The sequence below is a fragment of the Apodemus sylvaticus genome, chromosome 21 (assembly GCF_947179515.1).
Source record: "Apodemus sylvaticus chromosome 21, mApoSyl1.1, whole genome shotgun sequence".
Classification (NCBI taxonomy): domain Eukaryota; kingdom Metazoa; phylum Chordata; class Mammalia; order Rodentia; family Muridae; genus Apodemus; species Apodemus sylvaticus.
Window position 1 is genome coordinate 43,271,923 of NC_067492.1, and position 15,491 is coordinate 43,287,413.

At 45.1% G+C, this 15,491-nt stretch overlaps 1 pseudogene; it reads left to right on the forward strand.

Moving 5' to 3' along the window:
• The first annotated feature begins 483 nt into the window (after nucleotides 1-483).
• The window catches only part of LOC127671582 (palmitoyl-protein thioesterase ABHD10, mitochondrial-like), a 124,710-nt pseudogene continuing 109,702 nt past the window's right edge, over nucleotides 484-15,491 (forward strand).

Below are 15,491 nucleotides of genomic sequence, written 5' to 3' on the forward strand. Positions count from 1 at the left end.
TCTGCCTAAACCAGTCAGCCCCCAAACTCCCAGGCCTGCCTGAGTTACTTCCCTGCCCTCTGCCTGAACCTCTCCCTAGCACACAGGCATATTCATGTCTCTACCTCCAACTACACCCTGACAACCAGACATCTGAAGACATCTGAAGCTTCTCCTACCAGGGACACTGCAGTGGCAGTGGTGGTGGTGGTGGTGGTGGTGGTGGTGGTGGTAGTGGTGGAAGGCTTGTCTCTGCTCACCTTGTCTGACACCTGTATAACTTTCTCCCCATTCTGAAACTTGTGGGGGTGCCATTGATTTCTCAGTATGCAAGTGTATGGAGTCCTGCAGGTCGCCAAGGCATACTTTGCAGACTATGAACTTATAGCGTCCCCCCTCCCCCGACGCAGGTCTTCTCTGACTCTCTGGACTCAGTGGTAGAACTCTTGCTCAGCATGCATGAGGCCCTATTTTCAATTCACAATATTAAAGAAGACAAAATAGATGCCCCCACACCTACGGCTGCCACCACCAGACCCAGATCCAGAGTTTGAGTTGGCCCAACCCAACATCTACCCCACTTATGAACTTGCGGAGTGAGTATATGAAGGGGCCAGTCTGGAAATCCAATACTGCAGGATCTCCATGATACAGGGCAGTAACAGGATATTCAAGCGATGTCCTAGTGAGAATCCCATAGTGATACTGTACCTGAAGCCAGAGGCCTTAAACCAGACCGATGACTCACTGTAATGAACATTTGCAAGAAAAGCTATTTGGGCAAAAGGGTATACTGTGTGAATCTTTTGTTTGTTTTCTTTGGGCAAGGGGGTTGCAAGGGGAGAGGGGAGGTACGATGGGACAGAAAATGAGCAGGCTTGGGGTGTATGATGCGATGTGAAATTCACAAAGAATCAATAAAAAAGTTTTAAAAAGGCAAAAGACAAAAGAACTTCACTAATCCTGTTTAACAACAGGGGGCTAGGGAAAGTGAGTATGGTGGCCACAGGTCATCACAGTCATCCATATTCTAGGGAGAGTTAGGGACCTGGGGAAACAGGAACCATCATGGAGATTATTATTTACAATACAAATCTGGCTGGCCATGGTGAAGCCAGCTTTTAATCCCAGCACTTGAGAGGCAGAAGCAGTCAGGTCTTTGTGAGTTTACAGCCAGCCTGATCCAGCATGTTCCAGGTCAGCCAGGACTACATACTGAGACTCGGTTTCAAGAAAATCAATAAAATATAAGACAAACGTATAAAAGACAGTGAGTTTACCTACCATCTGTTTACATCCCTGCTGCAAGAAGGTGACACATATCTAATAGAAATCACACTTCCAGTTCTGAATTTTGACCATTTTCTGGCCTAGGAAGATGCAGTATAGCTTTCTGGAGATGCTGGACAGTGAGACACAGCTCCCAGTTGATCTCAAATCACCAGAGAAAACAAAACCTCTGCAGTTGCTGCATAGCAAAGCTGGACTTTTGGTAAGCTAGGCGTCTTCACAGCATCTTCACAGGTCTTCAAAGCATCCGGACAAAATATCCTCAATCTGCCGTGAGTCCTCAGGATGTGGCCTGTCATAAGATGAGTAGCAGTTGCCTCTGCAGACAACACTGAATCACAAGCCAATGTTTTATACAAGCTTACCTCCAGGCTGGGGCTCCATAGGTAAACCCTCTCCCGTTTATTTTTTCCACATCTTTCAAACTTTTTACAGTAAATTATTTAGGAATGAGTTGGCAATAGCCTCCATGATATTTTGAGAAAAATTTAGATGTTCAATACTATACATTAGAACCCTTTAACACAACGTAAGCAAACAAAACCCAAAGCACCCATGGTTCTCCTGCTTTTACAGCGTTATTGACTACAGGTAACCCTCTTTCTGTGAGAAATGAAGATGCTAGTTTGAACAACAACAACAAAAAAACAATTAAAATAGGAGCTGACTGAAACTTTTTTTTGGAAATCCGTGCCAAATAGCCTCAGTGAGCTATGAGTCAAGCCAGAGACCATTCTCAGGGCAATGCACCTGCTCCAGGTTCTTAGCCATGGGTCAGGAAGTTGAGTCCTCAAGAGGAACAAGATACAACAGACCAGGTCTGCCAGGGAGTCTCCTGCCTGGGTTCTGTGTAAGCTGAAACTTTGGAGTTCCTAAGCCTTTGTTCTAGTCCGCCGCCTCAAAAGCACACTGTTGACGTATGTGGGTACCTGGGCCTCCTAGGAATGAAGGCAAAGATGGAAGACCTAGACCACGGATCCTTAGGGATCTGCTTTGTTTACATGCATGGGACCCTACAGGGATTGACTCTTCATTGCTCCAAGAGTAAATTTTAAATGTCTTCATTGCAAAAGGAGGGGCAGGGCATGCTGGTTATATTTAATTATCCCATAATGTACTCCATGGAAACATCACATTGCACTCCATAAATACATACACTTAAGTGTCATTACATAAATTCACCCCAACTGTATATGATTACTGCCAATTAAAATTTTGAAAGGAAAAAAAATTGGGTTTCAGATGCTAATTTATCTACTAATAGCTTGAATTCTGAAATCCTTCCTTGGCTGTGTCTCTCATTTTTTTAGTCATCCTAAAGGTTAGGGCATCTTTGTTTGTTTGTTTGTTTGTTTGATATCTGAACATCACTATGATGGGACAAGAGAATCTTGTTCAACAGGGGAAGGATGAGAAGACAATTTACAAGGAGACAGAGAGTCTCACACAGACCCTTATGGTCTGCATGGTGCTGGTTGCTATCGGAACACCTTTCAAATCATAGTCTGAGCTCCCAGTCTCTTCTATCTAGACCCCTCCTCTCCCATCTTGGCTCTATTTATCTAAATTCTAGCTAGCTTTGAGGACTGACTCAGTTATCCCTAAGAAGACCTTTTTGATAGTTCTGGACTTGGGAAGTGACTTAAGAATAGAAATGGCTCCATTTTATCATAGTGAAGCTATAGCCCCCCAAGAGAAACACAATTTACTAATGGTTACCCAACAGGTCCTTTAGTAAGAGGAAAAGTCAAACCTCAGAGCCCGTTGTAGTATACAACACACATTCTGTTTTCTGGATGCTCTGACGAGGCCCCATCATTGGGATGGGCACATTCACCTTGTCCAAGCTACTGGGAATTACTAATCAGAGACAAGTAAGAGATCCTTTCTAAGGATCTGGGGATTCACCCTCAGGTCAAGAGACCTGCTTACCCAGAACTTTGCTTTTTCCATGGCCAATGACTAGTGGGTGTGGGAATAAAAAGAAAATTCACTCTCTTCTTTCTAACTGGGACGTTTCTAAAGGCCTCCCTGTTTCCAGATAGCTGACCAAAGTTACCTTCCCTCCTGAGCCCTGGCTGCCTTCTTTAACTATGTGCCTCCCAAGAGCATCCCAAGTGCATTTCTACAGGCTCCCATCTCAAGAGTCTTCGGCAGAGCCCAAGGGAGACTCATGGGTATTTCTACCAGTATCTGCAAGTATGACAATGTGCTCAACAAGTTCCGATTACAAACATGCTTTTGAAAGACCAGCAGACCTTGAGTGCAGTCCAATGCTGGAACCTGCGCTTACCTCCCTCACCTGGATCTCACACATACAAGAAAGATGTTATGATACTGCTTGTGTCATAGATGGGAGAGCACATGCGTATGTGCTTATTGCTATGGTTTCCACAACTCATGAGCAAATAGGAGAGTTGGGCATCCGGTCAAAGGCCTGCAGGATGAGGTGAACTGGAATCATGTGATTGGTCATTGCTCTTTGTGTGCACTGCCTTTCTTGAAGAGCCATGACATCCCTGTACTGTGACACACACTTAGTAAACACTGGGACTACCTTGCTTTACAGGAGGCTTGATGATCAAGCTGAAGTCAGGCTAGTCCTGTGACCTGAGGGACTGTGTGCTCCCAGCTAAGAGCCTCTCCCCTCCAGGCAGCGTGGTGCTGTTTACCTGCAGGCATTTAAAGGTCAGGACAGTAATGTTAAGCCATGGACTTATCATTTCTTTTGGAATCACAGACTTTAAGGAAGCAGTGTGTGTGTGTGTGTGTGTGTGTGTGTGTGTGTGTGTGTGTGTGTGTGTTTCCTCCCAGAAGTCTCTGCCTTAGGGATCTAATATGATGACAGATTAGATTCACAACATCCTGCAGTCTTATGTTCTGTAAATAGTCCAGTCTAGCAGTGGATTTTGGTCTTTCTTCATACCATTGACTGCTTATGTCAAGCAAGTCTTGACTCTGTTGATATGTCAGGCACCCTCTGAGGTGGGCAAAGACCTAGAGCCCACTCTCAGAAGTACACAACCTCCAGCACTGTGTTGGACGTGAGACAGGCTGGTGACAGCTGATGATGGGGTGTGGGGTTGACCCTACTTCCTCTGGTGACTTAGACACCCTGCCACAGTCACCACAGTGCAAACTCTGGATGGTAGCACACAGCATGAATAGTGGAGAAGAACAGGCAGGAGTGAGCCTAACACACACACACACACACACATGCGCGCGCGCCTCCCCCTCAGCCCTCCGCCCCTGGAAGCAGGTGCTGAAATGACCTGAAAGACTTTTTGAAACACAACAAAACATCATAACAAAAACACAGTCATCAGCCTGGCCAAATCAAATTGCCAGTGTCGCGCTGGACAAGGCTTGGAGTTCTCCAGTGACTGCACTGAGGGATTTGGCACTGCATTCTGGCCCAAAGTCAATACCAGCTCTGGCTCTCTGACAAATCTCACATTCCAGCCTTAAGACTTCTTCCTATTCCCCCTTTCACACAAGACAGCTTGCACAGGGATTTCTGGGTCTGTACATGCTGGCAAATGCACCATGTATGTGTTCATGGTCATCATTAAACACAGCATGCAGAACATTCTCATCATCTTAAAACATTCCTTAATGCCAGGCACAGGGGCACACACATGTAAAACCAGCATTCAGGTAGCTGAGACAGTAGGATCATGAGTTTCAGGCCAGCCTGGGCTATATAACAATACTGTATCTCAAAAATCAATTCCTTCCTGATTGTAACAATCAATCCCCCAATATATAGCTGTCCAAAATGTAGGTGATCCTGACATGGAAACAAAATGCACAAGGCAAAGATTGACAGAAACAAGAGGAGAAATCCACAGTTACAGGTTAACTCTCTCAATAATGAATAGACTAATAGATAGACAACCCATAAAGACACAAAAAAGACTTACAAAATTGTCCCAATCAGCTTGACTGGCTGACATTTATAGAACCAGAATACAATGTTACAGTCTTTTAAACATTTACCAAGACAGTCATATGCCAGATTGCAGAGGGGGGGGGCTTCAGAAAATTCAAATGGATTTAAATCATATCATGTTTGCATCATAATCACAGGAAAACAAATTTAAAGTAATTGTTGAGTAAATAGTTTGAGAATGCACAAATATTTGGAATCTAAACAGTATACACTAAAGGGCTTCTGAGTCAAAATTTAAAACTCAAAAGGAAAAGCTGAAAGTGTATCTGAAGTAAATTATAGTGAAAATGCAATGTCAGACTTCATATGATGCTATTAAAGTGAGGCTTAGAAGGAAATTCATATTCCTAATGTCTATATTAGAAAAGAAGAAAAATATTAAATCACCAAGACTATCACTTGTTTTAAAAGACAAATTTGATAAGTCTTTAGCAAAGAGAGGAAGAGGTGTGAGTCAAGAGAGGAGAGAAAGAAACAGAGAGACAGACAGAACAAGATGGAGAGGAAGACAGAGAGAATGTATATGAATCCTACCAATCAAACATCCCAGAAGAGATACTACTATAGATCCTATAGAAAGTAAGTAAGAAAACATGATAGGAAACTATGTAATAAATCTAAAGGCACAGAAACAGCCTGAGAACGGGAATACTCACTTGTATTCCAAGTATCTGGGGAGCTGAGGCAGGAGACACGTTTGCAATTAGCTTTAGCTGTGATGCAAAAGCTCTTCAAGAACGAAGTAAAAATAAATTAAGAGTGGAAGGTTCCATGAAAGGAACCATAGGTTCCTTGAAAGATGAGAATCCTCAAAACGTGGGGCTGAGGAGCTGGCTCAGCAGTTACGAGTGGTGGACTGCTCTTCCTGAGGGCCCAAGTTTGGTTCCCAGGACCTGCATGGAGGCTCACAACCATCTGCAACTCCAGTTCCAGAAGATCTGACACCTTCTTCTGGCTTCCAGAGGCACCGCCAGCGCGTGATGCATCGGCACACATGTGGGTAAAATACCCACCCAGGGAGAAATAAATAAAATTTCAAAAAATTCAGAATTCATGGAAAAAGAAATATAAAATGAGGATAATCTATTTAACAGTGAAACTTTCCCACAGGCAAGTTGTGATAACTTACAACTGTAATCCTTGGTACTTGGGAGGCCAAAGGTGGAAGGTCCTGTTAAGTTTGAGGCCAGTGTAGTTTGCATAGCATGTTTTTAAGGCCAGCCTAAACTACAGAGTGAGGCCTTGTCTCAAAAACAAAACAAAACGGAAACAAAAACCAAATCCCCAAACGAACAAACAAAATGAACTTTCACACAAAGCTCTAACTAAGCTCAGTGCATATAGTTAACCTGATTGATCCTAATGTCACTTACCAAGGAATTGCCGGTCACATGGGTCTGTGGCCACCATCTGATTGGTTAATGCTTGATGCAGGAAGACCTAGCCCTCTGTGGGAGGAACCATCCGTAGGCAGGGAGGCCTGAACTGTACAAAAAAAAGCCTTAAAGCTGTGGGTACGAGAGCAAACTAGAGAACGGCAGGCAAGCACCGTGCTTTATGGCTCCTGCTGATTTTTTTATCAGACATTTTTGTCAGTGATGGGTTGTGTCTGGGAAGTGTAAGCCAAATAAATAAACCCTTTCCTCCTCCCTACATGGCTTTTGGTCATGGTGTTTATCACAGCAACAGAGAGCACACTAAGATATCCAGACAACTTAATTATTTATCAAATTTATTATACCAATCGTTCGCAAATTCCCGGAAGTAGAGGCAGAATTACTTGTTCCCAAGTCTTTTTGGGAAGGTGGTGTACCTTCAATACCAAAACTTGACAAAGAAAGAACAGCATGACAAAAAATTACAACTTCAGAGCAATAGTCTCATGTGCTTATACAGATACATGGAAGGCGGGTGCTTCAGAAATGTTTTCACTCATCTTGTATGTATCTGTATGCATACATATGTGTATGGATACATGTGTGTATATACACATATTGATAGACATATATAAGACATTATATGTTTATATTAGTTATTTTTCTGTTGTGATAAAACACCATGACCACCATGGCAGCTTCCTGGAGAATTAATTTATTTGGGCTCATGGTTCCAGAGGGGTGAGAATCCATAATGGGGAGGCAGCATGGCAGCAAGGCGCAGTCATGGTGGCTAGCACAGGAAGCTGAGAGGTCTCACCTTGAGCCGTAATTGCAGGACAGAGAAAGCAAGTTGGACGTCAGCGAGGCTATTTTAGTCTCAAAGCCAACCCACAAGGCAAGACCGAAACATCTAAATCTCCCTCCCCCCTGCCCCGCCCTACCCCGCCAACAATGCCACTGACTAGGGACCAAGTGTTCAAATGTCAGAGACTATGGAGGATACTTGTCATTTAAACCACTAAAATATATGAAGAGGAAGAGAGTGGAGAAAGGAAAGCCATTTCAGGTGGTCTCAATGGAAAGTGTGATTTAAAGATGGGAAGCAACCCTGAGTAGAGCACCAGCACACCTGTGGAGCACCAGCACACCCGTGAAGCACCTGCACATATATGGAGCACCAGCACACCCATGGAGCACCAGCACACCCGTGGAGCACCAGCACACATATGGCGCACCAGCACATATATGGAGCACCAGCACACTGGTGGAGCATCAGCACACATATGGAGCACCAGCACACATATGGAACACCAGCACACATATGGAACACCAGCACACATATGGAGCACCAACACACATATGGAGCACCAGCACACCCGTGGAGCACCAGCACACATATGGAGCACCGGCACACTGGTGGAGCATCAGCACACATATGGAGCACCAGCACACATATGGAGCACCAGCACACCCGTGGAGCACCAACACACATATGGAGCACCAGCATACATGTGGAGCACTGGCATACAGGTGGAGCACCAGCATACTTGTGGAGAACCAGCACATATATGGAACACCAGCATATATATGGAGCACCAGCATATACATGGAGCACTAGCATACATGTAGAGCACCAGCACACATATGGAGCACCAGCATACATGTGGAGCACCAGTATATACATGAGACCCAGAGTGCAGATTCCCAGAACCCATATGTAGTACATTTTAAGCTTATCTCTGACTAGCTTACAAATAAGTGAGATCAGACTATGGTTATTTTATTTGGCTTTGATAATTACCAGGGAGGGGGGCTAACACCTAATCTACTCTTTCAATTGATGGCCTGCCTACCTCATTAATGGTATACCCTAAATACTTGTTATTTCTCCTGACTATATCCTCATGATCTCTGTCTCCTTTCTTCCCCTTCTCCTCTGAGTCTCTCCTCACTTCTTTCTCTTCTCCACCCCCAACCAGGTAATTCCAAGCCCACCTACCTCTAATCCCTCCAGTAATTGGCTGTAGCCAATTTTATTTAACCAATAGTTTTAAATCAAGGATCAAAGTTTGCACGACAAAGGCTTGTAAACATGAAATATCACTTGTAATAGAATTTAACATTACAATACATTGCAATAGACCAAACCTCCATACCCATATAATGGCAGGCACTTACCTGCAATTCCAGTTCTCAGGAGGTGTAGATATGGAAATCCCCAGAAAAGTATGGCTGGCTAGACTCGCCAAATCAGTGAACTCTGGGTTTAAGTGAGAAACCTTGCCTTGAGGTGTGTGGCTGAGGCAGGGGACCTAATGGTTAACACTGCGTTAGGAGCATTAGTGACTTGAAGTCCTTGCGTGGCTCTCTTTGCCCTCTTCTGTGGCCTCTCCAGCAAACCTAGCTTCCTTCCAGCTGCTAGATGCAATCTTCTTCAGAATAGGCATGCAGTGACGGTTTGTGTGACTGAAGAGCACATTCAGGAGAAGACTCCAGGAGGACTGGAAGAATCTGTGGCTCATCCCAATCTATTAACTTTAAAGCAAGAAAGGAGAAAAAGGTACTCCAGTTTTCAGGGGTACACCTCCCCCCTCCCCCCCACCCCCGGAAAACCTGAAGGAGACTGAATGTTGAGCTAACTGGCTGGAAGACTCGTGCAGCATTTTCCAGGAGCCCAGCTTCAAGTTGTATGCAGCATCCGTAAATCTAAAGCCAAGCCACACAGGGCTGCCTGCCTGTCAGAGCTTTCACATTATCTTTACTCTCAGAACACAGAGAAAATGATTAAGACCACACCCCAGCCTCAAACATGCCCGGCCCAAATGGACACTCCTCAGAGAATACCAGCTGGGCATGCCCAGTAGGGCTGGCTCCGGTGCCCAGGCCATTATGATCCAGATCCTTCCCCTCCCCTTTCTTCCCAAGAAGTTCTATTACATGAAGGCCCTTAGCCAAGAGCATGTATCTCACTTGGGGGTGTAGTAATGTCTTACTCCATGGGCTTTTTCATATTCCTAAAGTCTTAGGTAAAATCTCCTTTGGTGGGAAGAATTTTCATTAATGCATATGACAAATTTTACTCTCTCATAAGTATGTGCTTGTTCTGGAGCAGGGGCCTTTAGGGATGCAGGGTGATGAAGGCAGGGGACACACAGTCAATAGAGATCCAGGGTGAGGAAGAGAAGGGGCCTCACGCAGTGGACTACATGACAACAACTGCTCTAAGATGAGGCAGCCTTACATACAATGGTGTGAAGAGAATCTTCAAGGTAGAATGATAATTTTTGAGCAATAATAGACAAATAATATATATCATATGTTACTTGTGTTCCAGGGAGAGAAAGGAAGATGGAGGCAGAAGGAGCTGCCGTGATGGAGACAGACAAATGCCCATGTTTGCACCAATTCTGAAAGACGAGGATGGTTCAACAATGGTGGGTGAGGCTGGAGATAAAAGTAGCAAGGTTCTTCACACCAGGAATATTTTCATCATATAGTATATTGTACCATTAAAAAAACTATCAATGTATTCTCTATCTTTCTCCAAAATAAACTACTTTATTAAAGAGAAAAAAAAGTAAGAGGTAAAGAAAACAGAAGACAGATTGCTATCCTATAATCAGTAAGTATTATAGCTAGCTTCAGCTGTCAACTTGACACAGCCCAGAAACACATGAGAAAAGGAGACCTCAGCTGGGGAACTGCTTAGACCTCACTGGTCTAGGGTCATGCGTGAGGCAGTTTCTGCATAGCTAATGAATACAGGAAGACCCAACTGACTGTGGGCAGAACCATCCCTAGGCAAGGTGTAGTGGCTCTTCCTGGTTGTCAACTTGACTATATCTGGAATAAACTACAATCTAGAATTGGAAGGTTCAACTATGATCCTAATCTGGAGGCTCAGAGATATAAGTTTCTGACCTGGATCTTGGCATGGAGATCTTGAAGCACAGTAGCTATGAATTCCCGAAGATTAAGACAAGGAGATCTCCGAGTTCAAGATTATCTGGGATTGAAGGCCTGGAGGCACACGCCTTTAATCTGGGCCACACCCTCTGCTGGAGACCTACAGTCTTTAATCTGGGCTACACCCTCTGCTGGAGATCTATTTAAGGTCATTGGAAGAAGGAAGACTCACTCACTCTTCCTTGCCTGCTTGCCTCGTGGGACTGAGCAACTGCTAGATCCTTGGACTTCCATCCACAGCTGCCCATTTTTGGGGAGTTGGACTATAGACTGTAAGTCATCAACAAATTTCCTAACTATATAGAGACTGCCCATACATTCTGTGAATCTAGAGAACCCTAACTACTACAGCAGGTGAGCCTGGGCTCTCTACAAAAGAGAGCTGAGCAGACCAGAAGGAATGAGCTAGCAAGCAGTGTTCTTCCTGGGTATCTGAATTCCTGCCCTTACTTCCCTCAGTGATTGTGATGTGGAAATATAAACCTTTTCATCCTCCAAGTTGGTTTTGGTGTTTTATCACTGCAACAAAAAGCCATCTTGGAGAGTAGGCAGCCTAGTAAATGATACAACGTTTGTGCAGCTGTTATGGTTCTTGAGAGAAGACACTACACTTGGGCAGACAAGACAAGATACTCTTATTGAGGAGATATATTGATTAACTCTTAAAAGACAGTATTCAACTATGAAACATTTTTCAAAATACCTGCCATGGTGATACATGCCTGTTATCTCAGCACTCAGGAATGGAGGCAGGAGAATTGGAGGTTTAAGGTCAGACTGAACTACATAGTGAAACCTTGTCTCACAAAACAAACACATACAGAGCGCTGTGGAAAGATTTCACAGGTCTAGTGTGGTCTCCGGGGAAAGGTCAAGGCTGAGACCAGATTTGTCTCCCATGGAGACGCAGCTATCAAGGGGAATAGGGAGTCAGGGCCAGGAACCCAACCCCAGGGAGTGCAGGTAAATGGAGTATTGCAGAAATTATTTAATTATCATTACTGCCTTTCTGCCCATTCCAGATTGCCAGCATGTGAAAGACAGGTAAGGCCTCTTTGGCCTCGATACCTTGGGGTCATCTTGAAGAGCCTCATTTCTGTCAGGGGAGATGAAATTTCTAAATTGGAATAGCCCAACGCACCACCCTATTCCTTCCACCCCCATTCCTGAGCCACCTCTCAGAGCGAGAATTCTTTAAGAGGAGACCAGGTCCTCACTGACATCTCTGTAGAGAGCTCCATCAAAATCCTGCACTTGCCCAGTGTCCTTTCCTTGGCCACCCGTAACCAAGGAAACGAGATTCTATGGTAACAGGGAGGAGAGGAAGAGAGGCCTCTAGAGCCCTTTCTTGCATTCTTTCTCTCCTCTCCTGGTATCAGGCAGTTGCAGGGCAGAGAGAAGATCTGTTAGGGTGGGGGGACCCTGCTCTCATTCTCCAGGAGGAAGAGACTAAGAAGGCACAGGCATGGTTTAGTGACTAATGCCCACTTATAACCAGAAAGCTGGTGTGCCAGGGACTGTTAACTATGGCTGCCTAGGTGGAAGAGGCCACTTGCCTCCAGGATCTATAACACAATGTCTTTAAAACCTCACTGTAAAGGAGGCAGACATTTTTCTTTAAATCCTATATAAGCAAGGTTCCAAACCCTGCAAGTATCCTGTATGACGGAATTCCACCTTTTTGGTCTTTGTGGATGCTGAGTTGGGCTTGGCTTTGCTCTATTTTTCTGCCTCCAACCTCCTCCTCTCATTAGCCTGCCCAGCCAGCTCTTAGGGTCTCTGCTTCTCCAGCACCCTGCTTCTGCAGATTTCTCCTGAGAGCTGCCTTCCTGCCTCCTTCTGACCTGGCTCACCTACCACTCTCAGGATGGAGTAGCTTCAGAATAAAGACTGCTTCTGGGGCCAGAGTACAGGTCCATCCAGTCTGGCTGCATTGCCCTCCATGCACAACACTGTTCCTTCCTTCCTGTGACTTCAGTGTGGACGGGCAGGCTGGGCAGAAGACCTCCTGGCAGGACAAAGGAGACCGTCCTGGAAGAAGCCAGAGCGTTACAAATCACGAGCCATGTGGTGATGTCATAAATAATAAATTAGCTAGGGCTCGGCGCAAGTGCAAGGACAGCTTTCTTTGTGCTCTTTTGTTTGCTGGATCTTGTTTAAGGTTCCTGAGATTTCTCTTCCAAGTTTAAAACCATCATCATTTATTTCTTTTCTTAAATGGGCATAGAAAGGTTCTGTCCTACCAGCACAAGCTGCCTCCTTCTTTTCCGAATTGGGGGCCACTGCTTGCTTTTAACATTTGTTTGCTTTGTTTGAGACAGGAACAGGGTCTCACTTTGTAGTCAGCTAGTCTAAGACTCAAAATCCACCAAGCTGTGGACCCCCACACCTTGCTAAGAGTTGCTCTGGTTGTTTCTTTGTAGACCGTGCTAAGCTAGTGTTCTAGCAAGGGGCCACTCCTGCAGATTCCTGGGTTCTGATCACGCCCACCAGGTTTAATGCCACTACTTTGATCATGATTTAAAACACACATACACACACAGAGAGACACATAAAAATGGAAAATTAAAAAAAGCGATACATCCTCTGGTGGACAGTGGTCCCCTGTGAATCCACTCAATCTTCTCAAGTGACCAAGATCTTCCTTGGTTCCTCAGTCTCATAGGTCAAGTCTCAAAGGTCACACACATACCCCAAACCCAAGAAGGATTAACAGAAGGACAAGGGCGTGAGAGGGTCTCCTCCTCGGGATGTTTGCATCCTACTGCTTCCAGCCTCCACAGCAGCAGGCATGTGGCTCAGGCAGCAGAAAAGCTCTGTTCCAGGCAGGGCTGTCTGGCAGGCTGGCTCTCTTGAAGGACATGCTGCTCCCGCTCTTCTTTAGCTTCTGCAGTTGGCTGGCTCTCCTCACATTTCTGTGCTACAGAGCAAGGCCCACCAATGCCTTGCCCTTCCCACAGTACGCGCCTGTCTCTATCTCCAAATTCCCTCTTTTATTATGGGTTATATTAGATCCGGGCCCACCCCAATCTCATTTCAATTCTAAATTGGGTTACACTCACAGGTTAAGACTTTGGCAGGTTTGGGATATACAATTTAAAACTGGGGCCAATGGTAAAGGAGCTGGCAAAAGATGGGCAGCTTCTTCAGGGGAGACTGACGGGCAGCTCAGAGAAGCAGGGAGGGGTCCCCCGGCCATGGCTGCCTGCTCTAGGGATAGGAGACTAGGATAGGAGACTCTTCTCTGAGGATGAAGACAACAGCTCTCTGCCTGCTGCAGGTCTCTGGTAGCTGCTGGTTCTGAGAAGTCTCTGCTTATCAAAGTAGTTGTTTCGAATGTCTTTTACTCTGTGGTTCTAAACACAATCTGTGTGGTTGTTTCTAGACAAGAACCTGGTGACGTGGATAGCAGGAAACCGCAGCACTGATGCAGGGACCCCACTGGGCTGTTCCTAGAAGAACAAAGGAAGAGCAAGGACACGCCCTCCCGATGCCTGGTTTTGAAAGCCACATAGTGATGTTTGTTTCCGAAACAAGAATCCCATGTTTGTCACTTGCACTACTTAATTATGACCGGAGAGATCTGCTACCATTACACATTCTGTCCATGATGCTTATTTAATTTTGGTATTAAAGAGACAGGGCTATCCAGTCACCAAGTAACAAGTGTTAAGCCTCCATAAAGAGCATTTTAGTAATCAGGCTCTGAAATGCACAGATCACCGCTCCTTGTTCATTCTCTAAGAGAAACATTTTAATTATCTATTGACACGTATCGCACATGGAACAACCTTCTTTTTAGAAGATAAATGGGCTTATAGGCGAGCTGGGTTAATTAAAAGCCAGTGGAGTATTACAAGTGTATTTACTGGGGAATGTTCACTGTAGGAGGGGAGGGAACAGCTCTTAACAGTTGTCAGAATTCTGTGAATGTATTGTTTAATAACCACTTGGCACTTAATTATTTCAGGGTGGTGATCGCTTAAATCTGTTCCAGTTACCTCTTCTAAATGGCCCCTTCTCGGTGGTGTTGGTTTTACAGATCACACTGTGCTAAGTAGTAATGTAGGCAATTGGACCAGAGGAGCTCACGACCATGGGCCTGCCCCAGACTAATTCTTTTTTAATGATGAATGCCAAAAGGAAAAGTTCAAGTTCAATTCTACAGGTAAGGGGAAATCTGGAAAGGTCTATCACCAAAATGGCTCCTGTTTCTGGAGGCTCCAGCATAGCCTCAGATAAGGGTTACACATCATGACTGAGTATTCGGCAGAGCCAATCCTCATCAACTAGAAAACAGAAGAAGAATGAGAGGCCAGGGTCCCCACAGTCCCCAGTGACTTAGGAATTTCCCATTAGGCCCATGTCCTGACAGTCTCACTGTCTCCAATATCACCATTCTGAGGACCAAGCCTTTAAGATGTGGACCTTTAGGGGACACTCTTCCAGATGTGAGCAACCTCCTTCTACTTTTGCAGACCTAGCTTTCCATAACCAACTTGTATCTCTAAGGCCCATTCTGTGTCTGCTGCAAGAACTATAGCCATGAATGAACTTGGCACTACAGGAAGCACTAGCAAAAAGCACCAACCAGCCTGCCATGAATGAACACACAACTCGGCCAGCAGTCAGCGCCTGTTGTTTAAGGTCATGGTACCTAGGAGAAGTTTGCCTCCCCAGCATAATGGAGTCTATCCTGTTCCCTGCACTCTGCAAGTTCAACTCTGGAGGCAAGGGGAATTCCGGAAAGGTCTATCGCCAAAATGGTTCATGGTTCTGGAGGCTCCAGCATAGCCTCAGATAAAGGTCACAAGTTATGACTGAGTATTCAGCAGAGCAAATTTGCAGCCAAAGATAAGCCAATGTGAACACTCGACAGTGCATGAATATCTGAGCCATCATTGGGCCTCTCCACCCCACCCCTG